The sequence below is a fragment of the Suncus etruscus genome, chromosome 4 (assembly GCF_024139225.1).
Source record: "Suncus etruscus isolate mSunEtr1 chromosome 4, mSunEtr1.pri.cur, whole genome shotgun sequence".
Classification (NCBI taxonomy): Eukaryota; Metazoa; Chordata; class Mammalia; order Eulipotyphla; family Soricidae; genus Suncus; species Suncus etruscus.
The window spans coordinates 90,611,669-90,617,810 of record NC_064851.1 but is presented as its reverse complement, the minus strand read 5'-3'; positions in this window follow the sequence as shown (position 1 = coordinate 90,617,810).

Genomic DNA, 6,142 nt, shown 5'->3' with positions numbered 1-6,142 from the left:
AAGTTAAAATGCATATATGAAAGCTAATATGGTATTTTAAATAATTGTGGAGGGACTTTGGAAGTCTGCTGGAGTCTCTATGTAAAAGCAATAAAACTATGAAAAATAATATTGATACTATCACAAAGTAATAAGAATAATAAATCATAGAAAATTGGAATTAACATAGGAGTGCTAGAGGGTAATATTTGATGACTGTAGAGGTGCAGTAACTTATTATACCGTGTTTAATTTATTATACCAAGCTTTTAAATATTAAGATTCTTGTAAACATATTGTTATCACTACAATAAAATAAATTTTAAAATAGTTATATTGAGGCTAAAGGGATAGTATAGTGGTTAAGAAAATTTCATAGCATGCAGCTGACTCATATTTAATCCTGGCATTGCATATAATCCATCAAGCAAAACTGAGTAATGTCTGGACACAATGATAGGAATATGACCACAGCTCAGATTAAAGCAAAATAAAAAGTAAAATAAACTAGTGATATAAATAAAATATTACTAAAATTATTAGTAAACAAAAATAATTCAACTATTAAAAGTTCAAGTCCCCTTTCCTAAAATTATAGGAAAGTGTATTTTATCATTGGGTAATAATATTTATACAATTATTTTATTTTTGTTTTGTTTTGTTTTGCATTGGAGATTGTAAAAGGAAAACTAAACCACTGTATTTTAATTATTTTTGCATAAAGTACATATAAAAATTTTAAAAATATGAAAGATTTTCTTTAACATTAGAGTTGTTTGTTTTGTGCTTCAGAAAAATATTGGTATGTTATGAATTACAAGTTCAGGCAAGGTGAAAGGTAATAAAAGTTATTTGAGAGTTCCAAATAAATCTGCAACACTCAAAGATTACTTTTTCACAAGATGAATTATTTCTGTTTGGTTTTTATAATTTCTCCAACACTTCCAAAGATGTGTAGGTTCATATTCCCTCATGGACATTCTGATTTAGACACCTTGCAGTTTTAACCTCTTTTATAAAAATGCATATGCCCAGGAAATGCCTAAAACCCACTGAGAATATAATCATTTTGTTTCAATCTGTAACATTGTCAAAAATTAATTTAAAAGTGACTTTCTTTTCATTGCTTTCAATATTTGGCTAATAGCTGTGAAGACTTTTGTTTTATAACAACTTATTCATAAAAATTTTAACTTAAGTCCTATGAAAAATAAAACTCCAAAATATCCACTCATTCCCTCTAATTTTATTACATTGACACATTTAAAATTATAATTCTTTAATTTTTTAAAGTCATAAGGGTTTTTGTTTGGTTTGGTTTTATTTTGTTTACTTATTTGTTTTTGGGCCACACCTGGTAGTACTTAGGGTCATTTATGGCATTGCACTCAGGACTTACTCCTGGAGGGCTCAGGGGACCATATGGGAGGCCAAGGATCGGATCACAGTCACCCACATACAAGGCAAATATCTTACTCATTATACTATAATTCTGGCACCACAATAGTCATAAGTTTTTAGATTTTTGTTTTTAATGAAACTTCCCCAGAAGATCTCAGTGACCTTCATGTTTTAGGGATCAAATCATGATTCCCCACGTTCAGTGCATTTGCCTATCACTTTTGTTATAACCTACTACATCATAGTATCACTGCAGTCTTATAGAATTTTTAAAAAGTTACCATAAATTACAAAGTTAATCATGATTGGCTTTTAAGACTAAAATGTTTCTGGGCCGGGCGGTGGCGCTAAAGGTAAGGTGCCTGCCTTGCCTGTGTTAGCCTTGGACTGACCGCAGTTCGATCCCCCGGTGTCCCATATGGTCCCCCAAGCCAGGAGCAACTTCTGAGCACATAGCCAGGAGTAACCCCTGAGCGTTACCGGGTGTGGCCCAAAAACCAAAAAAAAAAAAATGTTTCTACATTAATTCTTTTATTAGTGTCTACTTCCCTCCACCAATGTGTTTTCTTTTCCATTGCCACCTACGACTACCGTGCCTCTATGAGAGGCAATATATCATAGTTTTTTACTTTGGATTTAAGTACTATTGCTGACACAGTATGATATGTAATACCTTATACCTTGTTGTAATCTTCTTTGTCTGATCCTATCCTACCCTACCCAAGTGGCAAATATCCTATTGGAAATATCTTTAAACAAAAAAAGATCATAAGTTACACTTTTGTAGATTAAAAGAAGTTTAGTCATGGAACAAAATTTATAAACATATTTTTACATAATTAAAAATTTACTTTATATAAAAGATTATGAATATACCAGACTACTCAACAGAAAGCTTTCTACCTCTGGAAGTGAAGGTGGGCTGAACCTCCATCCTGCCAAAGCCATGTCTGCTGCCTTTATCACACAGAATTTTTGTTTTCCTAATGGCTCTCTCTCAATTCCCCTCTATAATTCCCTTTAGGGATACCAATCTGACCAAACTTTAGTTAAGCCACTCTTTGGACTGAAAGTACCAGGGCTTTTTTGTGAATGTGGGCACCTCAAACCCATATCTTTCTTTTGCCATAACCATATTCACAAATACATTGCCATGTTTGAACAAGAAAAGCTCCATAGACTTACTCTTTTCTCATGGTGTACTGTAAACCAAGCCTTGAAAGATTGGTCCAATAAGCCAGCAGCAGATAACTAGATATATCTGGAGGAGTATGCACACCAAGCCTCCACTCCACTGAAACCACACCTGCTGCCTCCAACATCCACAATTGTTTTCTGATAGCTTTGCCCCATCACCAATCTGATTCCCTTTGGGGCTACGAATCTGTCAAAAGTTTAGGTACAGCTGTCTTTGGGCTGATAGCACCAGCGACTTTTGGAGGGAGTACAAGAATATTTCCCCCATATCTTTTTTTCTTCCAAGAAGCCTGACAGCTGAGTGTGTGGCCCTAAAAGTTGCAGTATCAGTTTGAATTTCTGGAGAAATTCATTTGCTTAATGCTCTCATCCCTGTAGAAACACACCTATTTAACTGAATAGACACTTAACAACAAGAGCTTACTAAAACTTTTGACACTGTATTAATGACTTTATTAGAGATGAAATATTTTTACAAATGTGTTTGCTACTGAACATTTTTTTATTCTTTGTTATTTTAAACTTTTTTTTTCTTCTGTTCGAAGGAAATGTAAGTTTAGAATTAACTGCTACTATTTCTCTTCTGAAACCTTGCTTTGCATAGGACAGCCATGACAATCTTAAATTTCAGAGGATAGGGATTAGGTACAGAAAGAAAACTAGTTCCAGTAATTTCAATGGTCAGGACAGTTAGATAAACTAGCAACACCTGGAGGCATTCTAACAATAAAGTGACCTACTTTCTCCCAAAGTTTGGCAGGCACATAGGCTGCACCTCCACTACTTCAGTCAACCCGTTTAAACCTGGCTAATTCAACCTAAGAACTAAGAACCTATAGTTATACCCCTAGCTTGAGGACCCACACCCTATAAAAAATAGCTTGGAACTCCTTCTAAACACCAGCATGCTGGTACTTGAATAAACTTTTTTTTTTGCTTTTTGCATTACTGCTTTCTCCTCTGTTTTGTTTGTTTGTTTGTGCGATTAATCTCAGTCTGGAGCTAGCATACTTTTCTTTTTCTTTTTTGGGGGGCCACACCTTGTGACACTCCTGGCTATGAGCTAAGAAATCTCTCCTGGCTTGGGGGAACCATATGGAATGCCAGGAGTTTGAACAGTGGTCCGCCCTAGGCTAGCGGGCAAGGCAGATTCCTTAACCCTTGTAAATTGTACCCCTTGTAAATATCCTGCCACTGCTCCAGCCCCAACATTTTTTTTCTTTTTTCTTTTTTTAAAATATATTTGTTGCCATCTCTTGAAGTGTAAATATTCAAGTCACTAACTTAAATTCATGACTTGACTCAGACCCTATGAATGGTCTCCCAATTACACAAACTTGACATTTGTGAAGTGTTTGTTGTTGTTGTTGTTTTGTTTTGTTATGTTTTTGTTTTTTGCTGAAACAAACCCCAACAGTTCTAATAAGGAGTACCATAAATTTAGGGCAATTTTCCATTCAAATAATAAGCAGAGGTGATTTCTTAGCAACATTAACAGGTTCAATATTTACTTAACTGATGATTTTCCTAACATATAAAATTCCTAACATATAAAATATTTTTTCTCTTTACTGAAGACAAAGATGCAAAGAAAGGACAAGGTGAAGGTACAGTGAGAAGGCAATCACCCATAAACAGAATTCTCAAAAGAAATCCCCTTGCTGACAACTTAATTTTAAATTTTCAGCCAAAAAAAAAAAACATTAAGAAAAATAAAACAAAATACATGCACATTTACTTTGTCCCTTAAGTCTCCAGATTGTAATATATTGTAACATTTCTTAGCAGTACAGAAAGCAATCCAAAGCCACAAAATTTATGCAACTCCTTTAACATTAAAGGCTATAGTATTGCTGACACAGAAACATATAAAATCTTAAGGTTGTTATATTGCTAAAATAAAACTTCTACCCAAAAGATAATTAAGACTCTCCTATTATGTGTATATGAGATAACCGTTGAGAAGCTCTTTGGGTCACTCTGGCCAGAATATCATATCATATTTTTTCATACTTGTTTTGCCACTTCCTGCCAAACTAAAAGTTAAGTTTTTATTTTATCTACTCACCATTCAGTTTCCTCAAGGCTATAAAGAGCTTTCACTTCAAAATGGAGATGAAATTAAAGGAATTGAAATAATTGAATAGTAACAACTGAGTGACACTAAAGTACATAAAATCTTACATTTTCATTGAATTTTAATTGCTATAAGGTATGTTTTATTTACAAGCAGAGCAGAAAAATAAACTGCTACTTAAGTTGATTTGTACAAATCCTTAGAAAATAAATATTAACTACATATAATATATATATAATTCTTATGCCATTAATGAAGTTAATATCTAATATTATATTAAATTTATATTAAATATATTATACTTAATTTATTTAATTATATTAAATATATTCATGTTATGTTAAACATATAAAATTACAATAAATAAATCAAAAGAAAATCATGTTTTATTTTACCCCCAAATTAAATTTTTATTGTGTTTAAACAGTCTACCTTTTAAACTGACTTACTGAAATTTATTTTATTTTGTTTTGTGGACACATCTTACTGTGTTCCAGGGACCATTTGTGTCCAATATCAAACTCATGGCTCTGCAAATAAAACAAGTACTTTAAACTTGATATCCATCTACATTTCTCTTAATGACTATTTTGTTTGTTTGTTTGTTTTTGGGTCACACCCAATGATGCTGAGGGGTTACTCCTGGCTATGAGCCAGAAATTGCTCCTGGCTTGGGGAACCATATGGGATGCTGCGGTTTGAACCCAGCTTCATCCTGGGTCAGTTGCGTGCAAGGGAAGTGCCCTACCACTGTGCTATTGCTCCTGCCCCCTCTTAATGACTATTATAAGGAAACAATCCTTATCTTGTTTTTAAAAATAAATTCCAAAAGATTACAGGCTTTTTAAATTATAAACATACAAACCTAGAAGTACAGAGTTTCAATTAATCTTTTTATTTATTTGCTAAAAATATATTAAAATATAAGAACTGTGTACCATTCCAACATTGATGATTCAAAGAGGATACAACATTATATTATTTCTTAGGATGATCCAATCTAATAAAAGAAAAACAAGTAAATAGTCTTTAATTACAGGGTACATTAAATGCTAAAATGATGATAAATCAAGGTACTGATTTATATATTATATATATTGGTATATAATTAAAGGAAAAATAACCTAGATAGAAGAACTTACTAAGAACTTCCATAAATAAAGACAAATTTACCCAACTTTTAGAACAATTAAAGCCAGGAAATGAAACTGTAATTCTATTTAGGAATATCATACCTTTGTTGCCAATATTAGTAAGCTCACTTTTATCAGTTACCAAAAAGCATGCTTTTTTCTTGCACCTTCTGTCTCTTCTGAGATTCACACTGATGACAACCAGAAAATATACTCTCACCCAAGTCATATATGGTTATCTTAAAGTGTATCTTGGTTAAATAGTATTTGGTTCATCTAATTCACCATTAGTTGAGACTAACTGGAAGTTTCAACACTGCACAGTGTTACCACAGAAACTCCCTAAGTCTTTTGT